This window comes from Mauremys reevesii, linkage group 8 (genome assembly GCF_016161935.1).
Source record: "Mauremys reevesii isolate NIE-2019 linkage group 8, ASM1616193v1, whole genome shotgun sequence".
Classification (NCBI taxonomy): domain Eukaryota; kingdom Metazoa; phylum Chordata; order Testudines; family Geoemydidae; genus Mauremys; species Mauremys reevesii.
In genome coordinates, this window is record NC_052630.1 from 34,714,005 (window position 1) to 34,736,811 (window position 22,807).

General features: G+C 48.7%; 1 protein-coding gene and 1 long non-coding RNA gene across 9 annotated transcripts in view; one reads left to right on the top strand and one right to left on the bottom strand.

Moving 5' to 3' along the window:
* Positions 1-22,807, top strand: part of CXXC5 (CXXC finger protein 5) — a 99,115-nt gene that overhangs the window by 41,640 nt on the left and 34,668 nt on the right. Inside the window, exon 1 of one of the 7 annotated variants that reach the window (XM_039486031.1) lies at positions 10,631-10,686. The exons of 4 other annotated variants lie outside the window; for them this stretch is intronic. The gene's annotated coding sequence lies outside the window, so the exon portion shown is untranslated. Of the gene's footprint in view, positions 1-10,630; positions 10,687-16,620; positions 16,971-22,807 lie in introns of those variants that run through there. 2 more of the 7 variants (XM_039486035.1, XM_039486027.1) reach the window with 2 other exon arrangements.
* LOC120370825 lies at positions 10,243-16,492 on the bottom strand. 2 transcript variants are annotated; one of them, XR_005583973.1, is made up of 3 exons: positions 16,184-16,492; positions 15,246-15,340; positions 10,243-10,675 (listed from the first exon to the last, which is right to left on the bottom strand). It is a non-coding gene; the product is annotated as an uncharacterized LOC120370825 (long non-coding RNA). The 2 variants fall into 2 exon arrangements; XR_005583972.1 differs by lacking the exon at positions 10,243-10,675 and adding an exon at positions 13,373-14,179 and having other exon boundaries at positions 15,187-15,340.

Here is a 22,807-nt window from a genome sequence, read left to right on the forward strand (position 1 = left end):
TGGGTTGCAGAAGGAGTGGGGGATGTAGCAGGGGGCTCAGGGCAGGGGGTTGGGGTGCAGCAAGGGGTTGAGGTGCAGGCAGGGGGCTCAGGGCAGGGGATTGGGGTGCAGAAGGAGTGTGGGATGCAGCAGGGGGCTCAGGGCAGGGGGTAGAGGTGTGAGGTGCAGCAGGGGGCTCAGGGCAGGGGGTTGAGGTGCAGGCAGGGGGCTCAGGACAGGGAGTTGGGGGGCAGGGTGCAGGAGGGCTTCAGGCTCCGGGGTGGCAGCGGCGCACACTGGGGCTGGGGCAGGCTGCCAGCTCTGCTCCACGAAGTAGCTGGAACCATGTCCCTGTGGTCCCTGGGGGAGGGGGACGCAGGGCTCCGCACGCTGCTTGCCGCGTCTCCAGGTACCTCCCCCAAAGCTCCCATTGGCTGCAGTTCCCCGTTCCCAGCCAATGGGAGCTGTGGGGGCGGGAGGGTGGTCCTGGAAGCCAGGGCAACACACGGATGGAGCTCTCTGCTTCTCCCCACCCCTGCCGCAGGGATGTGATGCCAGCCGCTTCAGGGAGCGGCGCAGGGCTTGAGGGGGGCAATCCTGTGGCTGTAGTTTGCCCACCCCTGGCCTGGAGGTAGGCCGGGGGGGTGGGCGTGCGCCGCTTGGCGGGCCACAGGAAATAGCCCCGTGGGCCGCGTGTTTGAGACCCTGATCTAGCCCAATATCCAGTCTTCCAACAGTGGCCAATGCCAGGTGCTTCAGAGGGAATGAATAGAACAGGGCAACCATTGAGTGATCCATTCCCTGTCATACACTCCCAGCGTCTGTCAATCAGAGGCTAGCGACACCCAGAGCATGGGGTTGCATCCCTGACCATCGTGGCTAATAGCCATTGATGGACTTATCCTCTGTGAACTTATCCTTTTTGAACCCAGTTAGTTTTGGCCTTCCCCTGGCAATAAGTTCCACAGGTTGACTCTGCATTGTGAGAAGAAGTAATTCCTTATGTTTATTTTAAACCTGCCGCCTATTAATTTCATTTGGTTATCTCTGGTTCGTGTGTTATGTGAAGGGGTAAATAACACTGCCTTAGTCACTTCCTCCACACCAGTCAAGGTTTTATAGACCTCTATCATATCCCCCCCCTTACTTGTCTTTTTTCCGAGCTGAAGAGCCACAGTCTTTTTAACCTCTCTTCACATGGAAGCTGTTCCATATCCCTAAACATTTTTGTTGCCCTTCTCTGTACCTTTTCCAATTCTAATATATATTTTTGAGATGGGGAGACCAGAATTCATGGATTCATATAGAGGCGTTATGATATTTACTGTCTTATCTATCCCTTTCCTCATGCTTCCTAACATTCTGTTTGCCTTTTTTACTGCCGCTGCACATTGAACAGATGTTTTCAGAGAACTGCCCACAATGACCCCAAGATCTTTCTTGAGTGGTAATAGTTAATGTAGACCCCATCATTTTGTGTGTAGTATAGTTTGGATTATGTTTTTCAATGTGCATTATTTTCATTTGTCAACACTGAATTTCATCTGCCATTTTTTTTGCCCAATCACCCAGTTTTGGGAGATCCCATTGTAACTCTTTGCAGTCTGCTTTGGACTTAATCATCTTGAGTAATTTTGTATCATCTGCAGATTTTGCCACCTACTGTTTACCCCTTTTTCCAGATCATTTATGAATATATTGAACAGCATTGATCCCAGTACAGACCCCTGGGGGACACCATTATTTACCTCTCACCATTCTGAAAACTGACCATTTTTTCCTACCCTTTGTTTTCTGTCTTTTAACCAGTTATTGATCCATGAAAGGACTTTCCCTCTTATCCCATGGCTGCTTACTTTGCGTAAGAGCCTTTGGCGAGGGATCTTGTCAAAGGCTTTCTGAAAGTCCAAGTACACTATATCCACTGGATTCCCCTTGTCCACATGTTTGTTGAGTCCGTCAAAGAATTCTAATAGATTGGAATGATTTCCCTTTACAAAAACTGAATTGCTTCTTCCCCAACAAATCATGTGCATCTATGTGTCTGATAATTCTGTTCTTTACTATAGTTTTAGCCTATTTGCCTGGTACTGAAGTTAGGCTTACCAGCCTGTAATTGCCAGGATCGCCTTTGGAGCCTTTTGTAAAAGTTCACATCACGTTAGCTATTCATTTGGTACAGAAGCTGATTTAAATGATAGGTTACATACCACAGTTAGTAGTTCTGCAATTCCACATTTGACTTACTTCAGAACTCTTGGGTGAATACCATCTGGTCCTGGTGACTTATTACTGTTTAATTTATCAATTTGTTCCAAAATCTACTGTATAGACACCTCAATCTGGGGCAGTTCCACAGATTTGTTACCGAAAAAGAATGGCTCAGGTTTGGGAATCTCTCTCACATCTTCTGTAGAGAAGACCTATGCAAAACATTCATATAGTTTCTCCGCAATGGCCTTATCTTCTTTAAGTGCTCTGTTAGCATCTTGATTGTCCAGTGGCCGCACTGATAGTTTGGCAGGCTTTCTGCTTCTGATGTACTTAAATATTTTTTGCTATTATTTTTTGAGTCTTTTGCTAGTTGCGCTTCAAATTCTTTTTTGGCCTTCCTAATTACACTTTCACACTTGACTTGCTAGAGTTTATGCTTCTTTCTATTGTCCTCAGTAGGATTTGACATCCAGGTTTTAAAGGATGCCTTTTTGCCTCTAACCACTTCTTTTACTTTGTTGTTTAGCCACAGTGGCCCTTTTTTGTTCTCTTACAAGGTTTTTTAATTTGGAGTATACATTTAATTTGAGCCTCTGCTATGGCGTTTTAAAAAAGTTTCCATGCAGCCTGCCGGCATTTCACTTTTGTGACTTGTACCTTTTAATTTCCATTTAACTAGCTTCCTCCTTTTTGTGTGGTTCCCTTTTTTGAAGCTATTGTGGTGGGCTTCTTTGGTATTGTTCCCCCTCCCCCGCAAGGATGTTAAATGTAATAATATTAGGGTCACTGTTACCAAGCAGTTCAGACATTACAAATGTAATGTCATGATATAATCATTGTTTTGGCTGGAAACCCCAAACAGCAAGATGTGTGCTCCCCCAGCTGGCCTACTTCAAACTAGTCATGAACCAACACTGCTTTTTCTGGAGCTGTGCATGGTCCTGTGTCCTGGGACGCTCTTGGGGTCTTCTGCTCTACTGGATTGGGGGACTACAGATCCCTGTGTGTTGAGTGGGGAAGGTGTCTGGGAACCCTTTGTGTGTGTGTGTGTGTGTGTGAGTGAGTGGGAGCTTGGCCCTGGGCAGGTTACCTGGGCACTTACAGCCAGCACTCTAGAAGGGTGGGTGTCTTCTACTGCATGGATCTGTTAGCAGTGGCCTCCAGACAAGGGCATCTCCACCCTAAGGGCTAGTGTAGTGTCTGCAGAACAGCTGTGCTCCTGGGTTGGGGAGGAAGATTCCTCCCCCTCAAGAGCCATCAGTGCAGATCCCCAGTGCCTGGCCCAACTACTGGGACTGGGCTTTCAGAACAGGATTTGCTCAGTGGTGTTTGAGAGGAAGCGGCCTGACTTTAGAAAGCAGGGCCCAGTTCTCCTCCTGGACCAGTAGAGGTACATTGGCTGCAATGAAGCTGTTCCTGATATAGACAGGTGTGAGTGAGAGGAGTATCAGACTCAGAGAGTCCAGTCCCACTCTCTCCCACTGCATACCCAAGAGACTGCTGGGCATATGAAAGCAGAACAGGAAGGAAAAGTTGTGGGAATCCTCTGAATTGAAAGACTCAGGTCCAGATTCTCCTCTCTGTTACCCCAGTGTTACCTTGGCTTCAGCTGCCTTGTGCTTGTTTAACTGTGAGGTGAATTCAGGTCTTGGCAGCCCTGCTTGGAAGAGATTTTTCAATGCATTAAAATTCTTCTGCTGAAGTTTTGCCCCTGGAAAGTCAACGCTGCAGCGGTTAGTTCAGGCCTGGAACTCAAACACTGCTTAATGATTTTAAAATGAGATTCTCGTGGCACCTTCTCTTCCCCGTAACGCATTCCCTTTTGGTTTCAAGTCAGAAGCTGAGCGACAGATTTTAGGTTTCAGGATCAGGCCCTACATGCTCCTTTTTATAATGATTCTTTAATAATACGTGTAATGCTCTTGCCCATCTGGTATTTACGTGCTGTCCACCGCAGGGAGACCTCCAGTAGGGATGGGTCAGAGAGTGGGTTTATTCATGTGCTAAAATGCCCACTGGAACTTGGTCTGAGTCCACACCAAATCCACTTCAGCTGTGACTAAAGTCACACATCCAGAAGGGCAGGCCTCACTAATCACTGTCCCTCCTCACCTTCCCTCTTTGCACCGCTTAAACTGGCTTTGAAGGAAAGTGATCGGGGCTGCATTGGAGATTTCCCCAGCCTTCTGTGCGGTCCTCTTTCGGCTCTTCCTTACACGGTTTTAATCAGGAGTAACTCCACTGGGTGAGTCTGGTGTAAAACTGGCATCAGCTAGATTGGGATCTAGTTGTGAACATTCTGCCCTTCTACACAGCTGGGAAAACAAAGTGCGAGGGGCCAGCAAATGGGGGAGGAGAAGAGCTGGGTTGGGGTTCAAAAAAGTGGGCTAGAAATAAGGAGGTTGAGTCCTGCTTACAGCGGGGCCAGTGCCTGCTCAGCCCTTACACGAAGCGCAGCAGAATTTTTCCTACGTAAGGAGTAAGACCCTGAGTCTTCCCCTAATATGGACCCACGCACACTTGTTTGGCTTGGTTTTGTGAGCTGGTCGTTCATTTCTGATTCCACCTCTTGGGACTTATCTGGCAAGGGACAGCTGTGATTGTGTAGGACTGGCCCCTGCGTCCTGAAGGAGACAGCATCTCTGTGGCGCGATAACACCCACTGGCACTGACCGGCCGCGTTGATTTCCCTTATTTGACATTTAATTAGTGTTTTTAAGGATATAATTTCAGGGTTAATTAAACTCTCCTCTTTATTATTTCTTTGACATGCTGGGAAATGCTCACCCATCGTATGTGGGCGTCATGATTTCTAGCCCCGACTCTGTGCTTTCTTCTCTCTGCCTTCTTCCCCCTTTGTCACCTCTCCGACTGCAGCCGTGCCAGTCAGGCCAAAGTGACCACGACGTTCCTGTTAGGAAATCTGCAACTGTAGACTGGTTTTGCTTCCAGGCCAACACTCACCCTGAATATATATCTTAGAGCACGCTGCAGTCATGCAGGGAGAATCTGCAATGGTCTGGTTTTCTCTCTAGGGCATCAGAAGCACAGCATTTGGCAAGGTCAGATATGGAGCCTGGACTTAACCATCTTTCCATGTGAGCCTCAAATACAGGATAAGGGACAGGCTTGTGTCTCTCTGTTGCTTGTCATTACTTTCAAGGACTCACATGACTGGCATGGTCCCGCCTCCTGGTTCCTTGTTACTCCAAGTTTAGTCTGCAAACACATCTCTCTTTCCAATTATTTGTAAAGTCTTGCATGTGTATGTGAATGTCGTGTCGTGTATGTGAATGTTTGGCAGCGGATTGTAAAGCAGCATGTTTTGAAAAGCTGGTCCCTGATAGTGCAATTGTTATGAGTGTCTAATTCTTTGCCTGGATAAATATCCCCTTTCATCGGAGGCTCTCAGCTGAAACTGCCACGTTTTACCTTATTGTCAAAATCACTGAGGTTTTGCCTGGTTTGTTGACCCACAGGCCCTCATCTCTGTTTGCTAGGCTAACCTCCCTGCCCAGAGCCAGGAAGTGAACCCAGGAGTTCTGATGCCCAGTCCCCTGCTCTAACGATGCTGCTAGGCCAAACTCTCCACTGCCCCATAGGAACAGGATGATAGCTCAAGAATCCTGACTTCTAGCCCCTTGCTCTAACCACTAGACAACCCTTTCTTCCTTGTGTGGTGGTGCAGCATTCTTCATGAACTGTGGCACTAATGTGTTCTGTATAATACAAAAGACCATGCTGGTAAAATTCTGCCTGAAGATTGACTCTGTGGGTGAAATAGGAGAATACAAGGCTTCCCTCTCTGGAGGAGATCGAGCTTCGCCTGTGAGGAAATGACTGTCTCAGCATAGGCACCGATCTCCACTTTGCTTGTGCATCCCATTGTGATCTGCCATTTGTGTAACAGCTGCTCATCTCTCAGGTCACAGCTGGATGGCATAACCCCACCTTGTGCACCTGGTCTAATGGGGATGGAGAAATTTACAAGCCTTAACATACACGGAAAACGTGGGGGCTGGTACTCCTTTCATTTATGTTGGTGCAAATGTTTCATTGACTGCAGTGGAGTCATTTCTGATTTACATCAGTGTGTACACGAGAAGAATCAGCCATGCCCAGGCCTGATTCTCTTCTCTGGCGTAAATCAGGAGCACGGTCCCCCTCCCTCAGTGACACTGACTCAGACAAGCTGCCCACTAAACCTGTTAGCTTATCCTCTTTTATCCCACTCTGATATTATCATCTCCAACATAAGCTTTTGCCTGGGTCCCGAATGATTTCCAATGTTTGAATGATTTGAACGGGCTCTGGAATTGTTATGGTTTCAACCTTGCTCTGCTCATGTGCTCAGCTGTTTGGACTCTTATCTGGGTACGTTGTCTGCATTGAAATTGCCCCAAATAAAACGAAAGGAATAAAGCTGTGGGTTGTTTTTATTTTAGCATTCTCTAACCTGATGATAATCCTGGCTGTAGCGCAGACGCGTGAAAATCCCAATTTGCGGGTGCTGGTCTGAGACAAACCTCCCAACTTTTTTTTTTTTTTTTTTTTTAGAGGTTTGTCCCTCGCTACGTTCTTTCCCAGCTGGAAAATAACTAAGCCTGGGCTGGATTTGTGCAGGGCCTGGGTCAGATTTAATGCACTCCTTTTATTTTCCCGTGTGTTCAGTGGTAATATCACAGTGGAAACAACGGTACTGCTAATCTATCTTGCTAGCCGAGGTGAAAACCATCTGGTAATCCACTGGTAATGACAAGTGTTTTGACTATGACATTGGCAGTGCAATGCTACTTGGGTTGGAGGAATATATATATATTTTGCAAGGGGTAATGTACGCAACAGATCTGAACAACCGGTGCATCTTATCTTGTAAACCCATATTTTGGCCCTTTAAAAAAAAAGAAAGTGCATTTTAAGCACAGTAGACAGTGATGGTTTCTTTGGAGCTGTTACGATCTGCCATGTACAATAAATCCGTTTTAGTTTGTGGATTACTGGCCCGATAGACCGTAACAGCGCTGTCAGACCCTCCTGGCATGGTGTGTCCAGCTAGCTCTGTGTTGCGTAGGTCTTTATTTTATTTTATTTTCACAGAAATTTCCTAAGGATTTTTTCCATGCAGTGCATGTGTGTACAGCAGCTGATATGGAAATCTCAGTAGCTCAGCTGCGTTCTGGTTTTTCCCCCCTCTGAAAATACCCAAAGGCACAAGCCTATATTAGGGAGTAAGAGCCTGAAAATGTTTCAGTGTAAAAGAACGGCCAGTTTTTGAGTCACGGGAAGGCAAACCTTTCTTAAAAATTAAAAATGTGTCCATTTAAAAATATATGTTAGTATTTTAGGGGGTCGGTTTCAAATACAACAGACACTGCTTTCATGCAAGGCAAAAATATGTAGAGAGGAGAATTTGGCCCAGGCTGCTACAATTGTATGCAAAGTTTTCTGCCAGAGCAAATTGTTATGGTTGAGTTATAAACCCCTGAAAAACAGGATTTCTAAAGAAAGTGCTGATACAACTCCCCACAACGGCCACACAAGTGATCCCGCTGCTGTGTTATTCTCCGCTGTCGCCCGAGTGCCATATCGTGTGACACTGTGTGTGACAATTTCAACACACCCTTCCCCCTCCCACCCAGTTCCCATCAGACGGATGGTTTTAGAAGTTAAGAGCAAAATCATCCTTAAAGGGGAACTGACCCAATTTCTTCAGTAAGAGGGGCTAAACCTGATTACAGTTAATCGATTGCTTCTGATGCACTGAAAATCCCATGTCCCAAACACAGACCCTCCCCGCACCCTGCCCTCACACCCTCCCCTCCTAGAAGAAGTAAGCTTTGCGGCCTGACCTGAAAGAATCCAAGTTCCAGTTGTGTCAGGCCAAAGGGGCGAGGGAGAATGTCCCCGAGCTGAGCACACCCCCGCTGAAGGCGCTGTCCCCGAGTCCTCCATCCTGCTGACACCTGGGGGCTGCTGGTGCAAGTGCCTCTGCTTCTGGCAGCTTCATGGTATCAGCTAAGGAGAGAGGCTGCCTCCAACTAGACAGGACCTAAAGCAGGTATGGCTTTACAGAGAAAAGCCAACTCATTCCAAATCCTAGTGAAGTGAAGAGGAGCCGTTCCACTGGCTTCAGAGGCCCTGGAAGAATGCTTGTAGACATACATGTTAGTTAAAAGACATTTGAAAGGCCTTTTACCTGCTGAGACCTGAGTTCAGATGCTCAGGTTTCCCTGGTTGATCCCCATACTGCAGCAGAGGCATCACCAAGCCCCAGCGCACAAGGAAGGTGCGAAAAGGGCCCCGCAGCTGTAGCTGATGTTACCCCTGTGTGACCCAAGCGGGTAGTCCAAGTTTGGACTCCTGGGGATGTCCCAGTTGGGAATAGAAATTGACGATGGAGCCAGGCAGTTTCTTTGATGCAGCCTTGTTATTACAAAGCATGTCCTGCTTCTCCGAATCAAAACCAGGAGCTGTTTCTTAGCTCACAGGCTCAAACTTGGTTCAGCCAGTATCCCCGACCCAGACGTCTCTAGGCTTCTCCAGGGTTGCCCTGTGCTTGCAGGCTGCTGCTTGGCTTCCTAGTTCTGGCACTGACTCTCCTGTGCCATGTCTCCCGCGCACATACTGACACCCCCCTCTCTTATTTACCCAAACAGTACTCTGCAAAACCCCTTCACCCACTCAGATCAAAACCCCTGCGTGTCTCCACACCCCTTTTGTCAGAGGTGGGGGCTTGTGCTGAACTCCTCCTGAGAGTTATGTTAATTGAAGGGTGTGTTCACACCCAGTCTGAAGGAGGTTATTGATGCAGTCACTGGACCTCCCAGACCACCTGGTCAGGGAAGAGGGGCTGGTTTGAAGGTGCAGCTGGGCTGTGCACTGCGCCTCTAGGAATGCCGTCCTGGGGATCCATGTTTATTCTGGCAGTGACACTGACCCCACATCACCTGGTCGTTTGCTGTAGTGCCCGTGATACACCAGGTACTTTCCAGACCAATGAGACTGGGCAGACCCTGCCCCACTAAGTTCAGTCTAAGGGCAGACAGACAGACAGAGGCCAGGGATGAGAAATGGCAGAAGGGACTGTCCATACAAATCGACAAGAGGCATTGTAGGCAGCTCGGCAGAGGTGTCATTTGAGAAGGACTCAGAGGTGGGGAGTAGAGGGCCCTGGGGTGGGCATGGGCAGGAGGGGGAGAGCCTGGCCATTTTCCAGAAGCTCCGCCCACCCTGCGCCCTCGCCAGGATCCGGGGCGCTAGGATCAGTTGTCGTTTTTCTGAGCATCCTTCCACGATGAATTGTCTCAGGCTAGGGGGGGAGTTTAACCCGAGAATAGGACATGCTGGAGGACGTCTGTGCTGCAAGCCGCTTCCCTGCCCGCTCTGCCCTCCCTGCCCGTTGTAAGAGGGCGGCAGGGCTGAGCCAACTATGTCGCTCTCCGGCCGCAGCCCTGTAACCCTTTGACAAAGGAGAGTATGTGTGTGTCCTTCCCCTCTGCTCGTTATCTCGGCCCTTCCGCTCTTTCCTCTCCTGATATCTGTTGCCCTTTCTGTTCCTTTTCTCCGCCTGCGGCTTTTCTCTCCCTTTCCTGTGTTTGCCCAGTGCTTGGCTGGGCGGCTGCACCCGCCCCACACTGGCCTGTTTGCAACGTATCTTGATGAGTCTCCCACAGATTGCGAGTGAGCAGTTTGACATGGCTGTGGGGGACTGGCTGGCCATGGGTCTCAGGAACAGGGCTAGAGAGCTGGCCACCTTGAGGGCACTGGTTCAGTTCCAACTCAGGTCAGGAGGGGTCTGAATCAGGCTCCTGTGTGAAAGGAGCTGGTGGCTCCTTCCATCCCTTAGTGAGTGGGCGTCTGTGTCATTTAAAACCCACCCCATGATGACCGTAGCTCCTTATCTCACCCCCAGGGCAGCACTGAGGTGTACTGACAGTGCGGTGCTGGTGCTTGTGCTTATCCTGTGATAAGACAGAAGACCTTTTCCTGTAGGGCCATTTGCCCTGCGGCTCCCCCAGCACCAGACCAACCTAAGCAGGGATCCAGAGACACAAGGCACTGCTGTGTTTTATTTCTGTGCATCTGCCCGACACCTATTCCCTCTCCTTCGCAGTCTCTGCTGCAATGGCTAAGCCCTTTCCTGTGACTACGGCAGGCCTAGGAGATTAAAGAGTCGCAGTCAGCAAAGCCCTGTGCGTCCTCGGCATGTGCCCACCACCCACATCTCGATCGCTGGCTTCCACCGAAGCAGCAACAGGAGGGCTCGGGGGTGGGGGGGCGCTTTGGTGCTGTGGTCAGCCAGGCAGCCAGCGCAGGAAACGCTTTCATCTCTCCCCTGCTGCAGATGAATGCGTCCGGCTCAGTGTTGTCTGCAGTGCTCTGAATTCCAGCTGGGCCAGGCTGCCCATTCATCCAGCCGATGAGCTCACCCCACTCCGGCCTGCTGGTTAATCGTTGCACCTCCCCTTTGCCTGCGTGACGACTGCTCCCAAGGTCAGGGAGGGAGAGAGACGTGGAGGAAAGGGAAAATCATCAGCATTTCATTTAGAAAGGGAGCCCGGCGCCAGGCCTAGGATTGCAGGGGCTTTGTGTGGAGAATGCCGCGTGGCTCACTAGGCAGGCATCACAACCCTGTGCCGGGGTTGGGGTGTGCAGGATTGGGGTGCTTGCCATTATGGGGAGGGCTGCAGCTGGCAGGGATAACGTGGGGTGGGTCATTTGTGACTGAGGGCTGTGGAGGCCAAGTCTCTCTTTCAGGGTGTGTGTGTGAAGGGAAGGGGGGGATCTCCGGCCGGAGGGGAAGGTCACAGAAGGTGCTGACAGAACAGGATCTGTCTCCCCCAGGCACCATGCTCTGAAGGCCTGTATGTTTGGCACACGCCCAGGCCCAGCTCTGAGTGCTCCACAGTCCTCTGCCAAAGTGCCGGGAGCCCTGCCTGGTAAACCATAATACCAGCAAAACGTTGCGGGCCAGCTTTTATCTGGCCACTTGCACGCACGGATAATGGTGAGTGCACGTCCAGTTACACACACCATTGTCCGGGCACTCTGTGAAACAGCCCTTGCATGAAACTGTGGCTGTGTTTGGGGATTGTCACTATAAAGCCCCCACCCAGCTAGCTCTTCAGAGCCCTCTTTTAGGCACTTGCAGCCGGTTAGCAGCACAAGAGCCTTGTTCCCTGCATGAGAAAATTGCACTGGTTTAACTCAAGTGGGTTTTTAAGCCAGTTCAGTTGAACCGGTGCAGACCCCCATGTAGACACACTGATTTGGGTTTAAGAGCGGCTCATTTCGGTTCATCTTAAACTGATTCCTAATTAACTGAAACAAGCCTGGTGTATTCTGAAATATGAGCACCCACCTAGAGGTTTGCACCAGTTTAACTAACTTGGTTTAAATTCACATCTTAAGGTAAAATGGTGCAACTGTCTTGTGGAGATATATACCTGTAGGCCTTGTCCACACACAAAATGGTACTGGTTTAATTAAACTGGTTTAGTTAAACCAGAGCAGACCCCTGTATGGACACTCTAAATTGTATATAAGAATGGCTTATTTCCATTTAGCTTAAACCTGTTCTTAATGGACTTAAGCTAAACTGCAGTAAGCCACTCTTAAACCAAAGTAAGAGCATCTACATGGGGATTTGTGCTGGTTTAATGAAACTGGTTTGACTAATCCAGTTTAAATTCACAGCTTAAGTTAAACTGCTCCATGCATTCTCCATGCACATGAGCCCTGAGAACCCCTCTTGGGTTGTTCCCCTAAGTTAGTTTGTTTTATTTCTTCTCCTCTTATGAGGATGGTGATTTCTGTTACAGTGGCTCCTGGAGGCCCGGTGTGATAGGAGCTGTATGTTCACAGAGAATGAAACAGATCCTACCCTGCAGAGCTTACAATTTAAATAGACAAGACAGGCAAACAGTGGGAGAAAGGCAGGATAGTTATCCCCATTTTACAGATGGGAAGCTGAGGCACAGAGACCCTAAGGGTATGTTTACCCGGTGGCTGGAGGTGTAATTTCCAGCTCGGGTAGATCGAGCTAGCACATTAAAAGTAGCAACACAGCCACAGTGGCAGCCATGCTGAGTACGATCCCATGTAAACCCTAGCTCCTGCCATTGCTCATGCTGCCATGGCTACCCAGCTGTTTTTAGCATGCTAGCTCGATCAGAGCTAGCATGGGTATGGCTACATCTTCCAGCTCCAGTGTGGACATACCATCAGGGTAAATTCTAGCTCCGTTGATGTTGGGGGAGTCTTGCCATTTCAGGATTTCACCCAAGGCTTCATCTACACTATGAATGAGGGGTGTGATTCCCAGCTCACGTAGATGTTCCCGTGCTAGCTGTCACTGAGCTAGGGCAATAGAACTAGTAGCATAGCCACAGGCTAGCTACCCTAGGAAGGTTTGTACTCGGTGCAGCTAGCCCATGCCACTACTCACCAAGCTGCTGCAGCTCCACTGCTATTTTTAGTATGCTAGCTCATCTGACAGCTCATGCGAGTACATCTGCATGAGCTGGAAATCACAACTTTAGCTCTGAGTGTAGACGTCCTCTGACGCCTGGTCTACGCTACGTGGTTAGGGTGACGTAAGCTGCCCGGTGCCGAGCTAGTTGTAGAAGTGTCTGCACTTAAATTTGGTTCCTGTCAACGTAAGTGTCTCTATGCCAATTTAGTAACACCGCCTCCCGAAGTGGTGTAGAGTCACGGTGGATGTAATTAGTTCAACGCAGTGTCTACACTGCCTTACTTATATCGACTGTCCCTGGCTTTCAGGCACTGTCCCACAATGCCCCACACTGAGAGCACAATCGATACAAATGCTCCTGGTGAGGATGCACTCTGCCGACACAAGGAGCCAAGTTTGCGTGCACACAAGTGATTCAGTAACTGTGGTGGCCATGTGCCAACGTAAGTTAAGTCGATATAATTTTATAGTGTAGCCAGTGTCAAGCCCAGAGTTACACAGGAGTTTAGCAGAGCCAGGAGTTGAACCCAGCTGTCTTGAGTGGTTGGTCAGGGCTTTAACTGCAAGTCCATTCTACCCAATGAGCTGATGAGGTTTGTGAACCAGTGACTTTCATGGCTTGGCCTCTTGGCTATGAAAACCATTGATTAAATGATGATTCAACAATTTAAATGTAGAACCAAAGGAGAAAACTATACCTTTGTTTTTCAAATGTCTTCTGTAATTTACGATCCTTATTTTAAAAAAGCATTTCAGTTCACCTTTAAGGTCATACAAATCAGGGACTGGAAAGGAATACAGTGCAATGCGTAGCTACATTCAGATGGGGAGGTGTTCTAGCCCTGAGTCTTTGGGGGCTGCATGTAATCGGGGCTTGGGGCGGTAGCTGGGTCAGTTCTCTCTCTAGGAGGTAGCACAGCTCTTGGTGCATCGACTCCCTGTCCTTGCCCCATCGGTGGAACGGACAGCTCTGGAGTTTACATTCAGTGGGTGCAGTGCCCTTGGGAGGTCAGCTGGATTCAGAGGCATGCTGGTTTATTTTAGGTGCTGTCTTTAGTCTTTGCCACTGCTGCTGGGCCATTAAAGGAGGCTTCGTGTTGCACTGCATTCAGGGGGATTCATGATGAAGGGATGGGTGGCTGAACTTGCCATGTTGGGCAAGTCAATCAGGAGTCACAGTTGCCCAGAGGAATTTGTGCTGTACCACGGGCTGGCAAAGTCACTCGAGTTAGAGCCTTGGCAGTGTAAGCATCCTAGGCCTAAAATGCTTTTGTTTGGGTCCTTAGCTCAGTCACGCAATAGGAGTGTCTTTCTCATGCCAGAGGTATTATCTACTTCGTTGGAAATTCTAGCATATCTTCTTGGGCCAAATCCTCTGATCAGCTACGGACTTGATGTGAGTAGAGCTTTCTTAAGTAATCAGGAGGAAAATTTGCCCCTGTGTTTCTTATCATCATATCTGCTTATTTGACTGACGGATGGTCCAATCCTGCATTCCTTGCGCGCCTGAAACTAAAACTCCTGTTAACTGCAGAGTTGGGTCCATACTAAGTTTGTACCGCTCTTAATCCTGGTAGAGCTGATACAGGTATGGGAGAGCAAGCTGGATTCTCTTCTGCCTTGTGCAGCATCAGGAAAATCAGCAGCTAATTTCTGATGGTAGAATCTCTGATCTCAGTGGCAATGTATGGATCAGGAAGAACCGAACCAGATTTGCAGATCCCAGGTAGAGTCAGTCATTAAGAAGAATTATCGTATTATTTTTTAATAGGGCTGGCGTGATAGAAGAGGGACTGAGAAGCCCACTATGTTATTCCATCACTATGGACGAGGCCTGTGAAGTGCTGAGTTATGCTGCACAAAACAATAAAATGTTAGCAAAATATTTCAAGGTTGTTTCCATTTTGCGGGTTTCAAAAAGGACTCCTTTTCCCCCATTCCTTTTGCAAAATGTTCTCAATATGGTGACCAGACAGCAAATGTGAAAAATCAGGACAGGGGATGGGGGGTAACAGGAACCTATATAAGAAAAAGACCCAAAAATCGGGACTGTCCCTATAAAATCGGGACATCTGGTCACCCTAGTTCTCAATGAAATCTTTATCAAAAAGATTATGGTCATTCTTAACTCACCGAAAACCCACCAAGAAAAAGTCACAAAAAATGTCCTGAAAAATTTCCAGAAAGTCAATGGTTCTTTGTGGCATTTTTTGTTTTCAAAAGGCCATTTGTTGACAAAAAAATTCATTCTCCAAATTTTAACTGCCTCTGTTATTGGGGACCCTCAATCCCTATGGAATTTGGTCTGCTCAGCTCCTAGCAAGATTGGGACTCACTGCTGTCCTTTCAAACCAGTTCCCAGGTGCAGGATGGACCAGCACTCTGGAGGAAATGGACATGCAGAAGATGCCATCTTCCTTGACGATTTGCTCATTGCTAATTTCAGTTTGTCTCCTGTGACGCCCCCTGCCCCTCCACATCTTGCGCTACAGCTCATCCATACACAGGGATGCGCCTACCTCCAGGAAGCTGGAGAACAAAGGAATTGTCAGTCAAGGCTAGGTGTGAAAACTCCTACCCTTCCGTTTCCTCCTCCTTAGTCTTTGTTTACTTCACTCTTGAAGCATGTGGAGTCCATGACTCAGCTCTTCCTGGCCTCCCTCTCCCCCGCATCTAGGTAAAGAAGATACAAAGAAAAGGAAGAATTGAAGGATGATGAAAGAATTGGGCATGTTAGAAGGCCCTGTGTGGATGCCAGCTGCACTCTGAGTAGACACTTGGGGACAGGAATATCTTGGGTGAGAGGAGCTACGTCCCCAGTGGTGGTTTCCACTTCATGGAGTCTGTTCCTACCCTTCCCAGCTCTCTCAAAGGCCAGGCTTGAATGCGGTGTGTCCATTCTCTTCCCCACCCTCTCCAAGCCGTGCTCTGGTCCTGTTTGCAGTAGAAGGGGCATCAGGAATCTCTCTTGCCAGGAAGGGCAGCGCCTAGGGGTAACAGTTGGCTCACATGGAATAGGTTTCCAGACCAGCCTCCTCTGTAGGATGCTCTTCCTAGGCCATGGCTCCATCCCTCTGGGAGTATCTTTCCTTCACCCATGGATCTTGCAGCCCTGTCCCTATAGCCTCTTTGGTAGGCCACTGGATCTCCGACAAGGGCCATGTGGGACTATGTGCAGCTCTGAGACAGATCTTGAGGAAGGGGGATACCACCCTGAGCAAACTAGAGCCATTATCACCAGCATTTTGGTAAGAGGAATTACCTCTTTTCCCTGTGTCTTCCCCCCCCACCCCCCCCCACCCCACACTACTGGGACGTGAAATAGCTCCAGTCTAATGTGGAGGAATGGTTTGTTTGTCCTCTAGTAACAGGGTAGCTTCGAGATGTGCAGGGAGGTTCTAACCAGGGGGGCTTTATAGGATTTTTTTTTAATAGATCATGTCTTTCCACCTGGTCCCATTGGCTATCCCCAAGCAGCAGGCCAGTGATTTTGTTGGTAGGTACCTGGATACTCACAACAGAGGTCTGAGCAAGTTGCTCAGGCAGAGCTCTCTGATGTCCTTGCATTTCCTCCACCTTCCCCTCTCAGCTGGGAGGATCTTGCCTCTTGCATGGTGTGCGATTTCCTGCCCTTAGCAGCCAGGTTAAGCATAGATGTGGATGCCAGCTGCCAGGGCTGGGAGATGGTCTTTAAAGGGTTGCAGAGGCAATTTATCATGCCCTCCCTTAGTCATCACTTAGCCGCGCTGGCTATACACTTTTCATTCTTTTAATCTGCCCTCATAAATCAGTCCCTCACACCCCCAGTCCTCTGGGTTGCTTTTCTCTGAATTCCCTCCAACTTATCTGCATCTTCCTGGTACTGCATCACCCAGAACTGAACGCAGTCTCCTGGATGAGTCATAATGAGCTGGATTATTCCCTGTCTCCTGCTTGCTGCGTGAGATGATGTGTGTGCAGCCCAACACTGAGTTCTCTCTCCTATGGTTTTGTTGCTGCCATGTCTCACTGCGTGCTCTACTAGTCCATTCCCTTTGGACCAGCGCGGGATCATTCCCTACAGTATATTCCACAGCACTTTGGCCGGGGAGCTTTAAAATAGCGTCATTACGTCTCACGTAAATTAGTCAAATAACATTTCTATCTAGGTGGTATGTGAGGTGAGCTATTCATAGGTTTGATTGGGCCTGGCAGGAAGTTCAGGAAATAGGAAGCCAGCTTCCAAGACTAAACTCTTCTTAAGAGATGGAGAGAACATTTTCTCAAGACCTGGCATCATGAGGTCTACGTGCTGCAATTCAAGGTAAGTGGATGGGTGGTCTCTACACCATCTGTTTGCTTGGGAGACTAGCACAGAATGGGGACGAGGCTTGCAATGGTGGAGGATTTACTCACTCTTGTGGGTAATCTTTCTTTTGTTTCTCAACTGAGTAAGAGACAAGTATGGCAGAGGTATCTGCACCTATCTCGAGTAACAGTTCTTTGATTAATAGATTCATAAAGTTTATGGCCAGAAGGGGCCATTAGATCTTCTAGTCTGATCTCCTGCATGTCACAGGCCATGACATTTCATCCAGTTACCTCTGTATTGAGCCGAATAACTTGCATTTGGCTAAAACATCCCTTCCAGAAAGGCAGCCAGTCTGGATATGAAGACATCAAGAGATAGAGAATCCACACCTTTCCTTGTCGTTTGTTCTGGTGGTTAATCACAGTCACTGTTAAAAAATAGTGCTTTATTTTTAGTTTGAATTTGTCCAGCTTCAGCCTCCAGCCATTAGTTCTTGTTCTGCCTTCCTCTGCTAGGTTAAAGAGCACTTTAGTACTCAGTATTTTCTCCCCATGAAGGTACTTACATGCTGTAATCTAGGCACCTCTCTATCTTCTTTTTGATAAGCTAAACAGATTGGGCTCTTTCAGTCTATCACTATAAGGCATTTTCTCCAGCCCTTGAATCGTTTGTATGGCTCTTTCCTGCACCCTCTCCAATTTTCAACATCCTTTCTAAAATGTGGACACCAGAACTGTGTGCAGTGTTCTCACAGCAGTCATACCGGTGCTGTAAACAAGTAAAATCACCTCCTGACTCCTACTGATTACTCCTATGTTGATACTGCCAAGGATTGCATTAGCTCTTTTTGCCACAGCGTGGCATGGAGAGCTCATATTGAGTTGCTTGTCCACTATGACCCCTAAATCTTTTTTCAGAATCATTGCGTTTCAGGATATGGTCCCCACTTCTGTAGCTATGACCTAGATGCATAACTGCATTTGGCTTTTTTAAAATTAATTTTTGTTTGAGTGGGCTTCGCTTCCCAGATGATCCAAATCGCTCTGTGTGGCTGATCTTGTCCTCATCACTATTCACCAATCTTCGTGTTATGTGTCAATTTTGCCAGCCGTGATTTTATATTTCCAGGTCATTGATGAAATTGTTCAATAGCATTGGGCCTAGAGCCGATCCCTGCAGAACCCCACTAGAAACACCCCCATTCCATGATGATTCCCCATTGATGACTACTTTTTGAGATCTGTCAATTAGTCAGTGCTTAACTCATTTAACATAGGCTTTATTGATATTATATAATGCTTTAATTTTTAAATCAGAATGTCCTGCGGCACGAAGTCAAACGCCTTACAAAAACAGCAACACAGTTACCTTTGTCAAACAAATTTGTAATCTCTCAAAGAATGAAATCAGATTTGTTTGACAAGACCTATTTTCCAAAACCCATGCTCACTGGCATTAATTATATACCTATCTGTCAGTTCTTTATTACTTGAATCCTGAAGCAGCTTTTCCACTATTTTGCCTGGTATTGATATCCCCCTGTTGGTAAGCGGAGAGATGCTGCATGGTGGTATTGTAGGGGAGGATGGAGAAGGGGGTAAAAAACTAGGAAATAAATTCTCTTTATATGGACATGTGTCAAGATCTAGAAGAGCTGATAGAAGCCTGGTATGTGGGTTTGAGAACACCCTGAGTTTCACTCTGCCTTCCGATGTGAGCGCACAACTCACTGTCACTTCAGGGAGGGTTGTATGTTCATATCTGACCCCAGAGCTTGGCCCCATGCGGATAGTGTTTAGATGCAATGTGGATGTCTTTCCAGGTTTTGAACATCCACAGTGATCATGGTGCCACTGCCTGAAAGTGTCCTACCCCGACGTCCGGTTGTGTGGGGGTAAACGGGATAATTTTCTGTCAATAATATCTATAGTTACACATGGTAAGGAAGAGAAGGTCAGCTCCTCTGCGCATACCCTTGCTGAAAGCAGAATTTCCCAATCATGGCATCACAATAGGTTGCTGTTGAAACTGATGTCACAGTTGTGATGTCTCCTCTCTCCCTCTGCATCATCTCTGCAGTTTGTGCCTGCTGGGACATACTGGTTGGTGGTCCCTAGATTTGAACGCCTGGGGACAGGATGTTCTCAGTGAAGGGTCCTCATATGCCCTGTCATTCTCTCAGAGCCAGAATTTGTTGACCTTCAGGACATGGTGTAAAGCCTCACTTCTTGCTCAGCCTTCTTCCTTAGTATGAGTAGCTGGCTGACCTGTTATCTACAGATGGTGATGAGGGCCTTATGAGTTCTTACATCAGTTATTACCATTTGTATTACAGTAGCACTGAGAAACTCCAGCTGAGATTGGGGCTCCATAGTGTTGGTCGCTGTAGAAAGAGCTGCTGAGAGGCAATCCCTGCCCCCCAAACACCTTGTAGTTACTCTCCCTAGGTCATGCAGGAGATCAGTGGTCGAATTGGGAATGGAATCCAGGTCACCTTAATGCTAGGCTAATGCCCATTCTGCTGCACCACACTGCCTTTCTAGAGTCAGCTAGGTCTTCTATTAGTAATACTAGTATATTATACTTTACACAGGGCTGTAAATGTACATGACACCTTACAGTCCTTGATAAGACCCTGTCCCAAAGATGTAAGTAGTAAGACAAGACTAACAAACACCAGACAAGAGGCAGGGCGATGGGTCAGGACGACAAGTGTGTGGGCACTATGGACATGGAGAACAAGGGAAGAGAGATCACTTGAAGAGATAAATTTGAAGGAAGAGGTTCTTTAACTGGGCAGGGTCAGTCTGTTGTATTGTTGCAATATCGTCTCATTGTAGCTGTGCTCAGGAACTCAGCAATGGGCTCACTGTGTGCATTTCAAAATAAACGAATAGGGGATTTGAACTTCAGGGGCACGCTGTAAGTGGCAAAGATCCTTTGCTCATACAGATGTCGCAAAGCAAGGAGAGAAGGGAGAGGATGGTGCACGGAGCAAATAGTCTGTTTTGTCCCAGGTGGCATTTTTCATGCTGTTTGTCACTGCTGTGATTTCCAGTTGCTTTTTGGAGATCCAGGGCGATTCATGTTTCCAGGTGCTTGTTTCTAAGGCAGGTGCTCAGGTATGTGCCTAACTTTAAGCAACAGAGTAATCACATTGATTGCAATGGGACTAATCATATGATTAAAATGAAGCGTGTGCTGAAGTACAATCCTGAATCAGAGTCTTAGTTTTTAATGCCCAGAGCTGCCATTGACTTCAGTAGGCTCTTGCCCAGGGGTGTGCAAACTTTTTGGCCCAAGGGCCACATCTAGGTATGGAAATTGTATGACGGGCCATGAATGCTCATGAAATTGGGGGTTGGAGTGTGGGAGGGGGTGAGGGCTCCAGTTGGGGGTGCAGGGTCTGGAGTGGGCCCAGAAAGGGTGTGGGAGGGGGCTCCGGGCTGGGGCAGGAGGTTGGAGTGCAGGTGGAGGGGCAGGCCTCTGGCTTATGGTGTGGAACTGGGGTGCTGGAGGGTGGGATCGAGGGGTTTGAAGGGCGGGAGGGGGATCAGGTCTGGGGCAGGGGGTTGGGGCGCTGGAGAGGGTCAGGGGTGCAGGCTCTGGGCGGTGCTTACCTCAAGCAACTCCCGGACATAGTGGCATGTCCCTCCTCCGGCTCCTATGCAGAGGTGTGGCCAGGTGGCTCTACACGCTGCCCCGTCCACAGGTGCCGCCCCTGCAGCTCCCATTGGCCGCGGTTGCAGCGTCCGGAGCCCCCTGGATGCTCCTACATGTAGGAGCCGGAGAGGGGGCATGCCGCTGCTTCTGGGAGCTGGGCGGAGCAGGGCAAGGCCCAGACCCCGCTCCCCAGCAGGAGTGCAAGCGCCGGATTAAAACGTCTGAAGGGCTGGATGCAGCCCCCGTGCTGTAGTTTGCCCACCGCTGCTCTTGCCTCATACCATGGCGATGGAGCCATGTAAACACCCAAGCAGATAGATAAGGGACTGAGAGGCAAGTGAGTCAGACTTGCAGCATTTGGGCCAGCGGTTTTGAATGCAAGCTTCTCTTCAGCGAGGGTGAACTGGAGTGTCAGGATTTGGCTTGTGTTTATTTTCAATGTAAACCCTAGCGTGGCCTGTTTCTTAAGGCAGGCTAGCTGCTAGCTTATCGGCAGGCAGACTGCGCGGTATTCCCTTGGAGCCAGGGCGTTTCAGTCAGGCATTGTGGGGGCACGTGGCCACTGCATATGGTTGTGTGCCCCATGGAAGGAGAGCCTTCTGTTGACATTTTGGTTGGTTTGTCTGTATTGGGTCTGGGGCTGTGTCTGGGGGATCCCCACCATTTGCCTTTGGCCTATGGATGGCGTTGAGACAGGCCCTAAAAGTCTGTTTCCCTGGGGAGGTTATTAAATGATGCTGCACTGGCTGGTAGCAGAACACTCATAGTTTCCTGGAGGCTGCTCCCCAGGTGGGGCTTGTGGATGGGCACAGCTGGATTTTATTTTTGCACAGGGGATGGGGAGAGCGAGCTGTCGTTCCCGCAAGCCTTTGACTTTTGATGGATCATGGGTGTGGTGTACAGTTCGGCCAGGGGCCTTGCAGCGATCAAAACTCAGAGCTGGGCCCGTCCCCTGGAGAGCCTTGTTTCCCGCAGCCCGGCCAAACTTAGCGGCTCTTTTTTGTTTAGGTTGCATTGGTGATGTTTAATTCTTTCTCTAAATGCAGACAATCGAGACCTTCGTGGAAATGACCGATAGGCGAGGAGCTGGCTCTGCATTGCTGATGAAATTGAGGGCTTTTGTTGTGCGCTGTTTCGCAGGCAGTATTTCGTTTTGGGCTGGATATATTCCTGGCAAGAGAAATGATGGATGCTCTCTTTCGTTTCCAGTGGCAGCGTTTCACATTCCTTGCTCCAGGGCAGAAGCTGAGCTAACTCCGATTCTGGAACAGCTCTGGAACCTTGGCAACTAAAGGCCACAGGGTTGCTCAGATGACAAGTGGCACAGAGTGCAGGGAAAGCTCAGGAGAACGGTTTTGTGTAGCGTGTCCTCTCTCACTCTCAGGGAAACGGGGCGGTCGGGCTGAAAGTCCGCTGAGAGTGGAGGGAGGGTTTCATTGTCTGAGTGTTTTGCAGGCAGAATGTGCATTGGGCTCTCTGGCTATTGCTGCACAAAAGAGCAGATTGACATGTTAATGGGGAGCATTGGGATCTCCAAGACCCAGATTCCAGGGCTTGTATAGAGAGCAAAATGCTTCAAGGTTGATCCCAGGGTGGGTGATGGTCAATTTTCTTTGTGAGTCTTCCAGGATCCCTCTCCTCTGCCCCTCCTCACATGGCAAGGTCCCCACATTATACACCTGTACCTCGATATAATGCGACCCGATATAACACGAATTTGGATATAATGCGGTAAAGCAGTGTTCCGGGAGGGTGGGGCTACGCACTCCGGTGGATCAAAGCAAGTTCGATATAACGTGGTTTCACCTATAACGTGGTAAGATTTTTTGGCTCCTGAGGACAGCATTCTATCGAGGTAGAGGTGTACTTGGCTGTAGAGGGCAGGGTAAGGCTCTCTCCAGAGCCTTAGGATGTTACTCCTGAGCTGGCCAGAGAAGGTAACCGCAGAGCAAGGCAAGGCGCCCCACCCCTCCTGCCAGGCTGCCTGCTTCAAGCCCGTCGTAGCCTGGAGACAAAGAATCTAACCCAGTCAGACTGGGAGCCCTTTGGAGAGGAGCCAGATGTGGAACGCTGTTGTGCCTTCATCATGCTCAGGCTGCCCGTTGTCTTGTGTTAGTGAAACATGCTCGTCATTCCAAAGGTGGCCTCCGCCGAGCCAGCTCGCTAGCCACTTCTGTTCGTTGGCT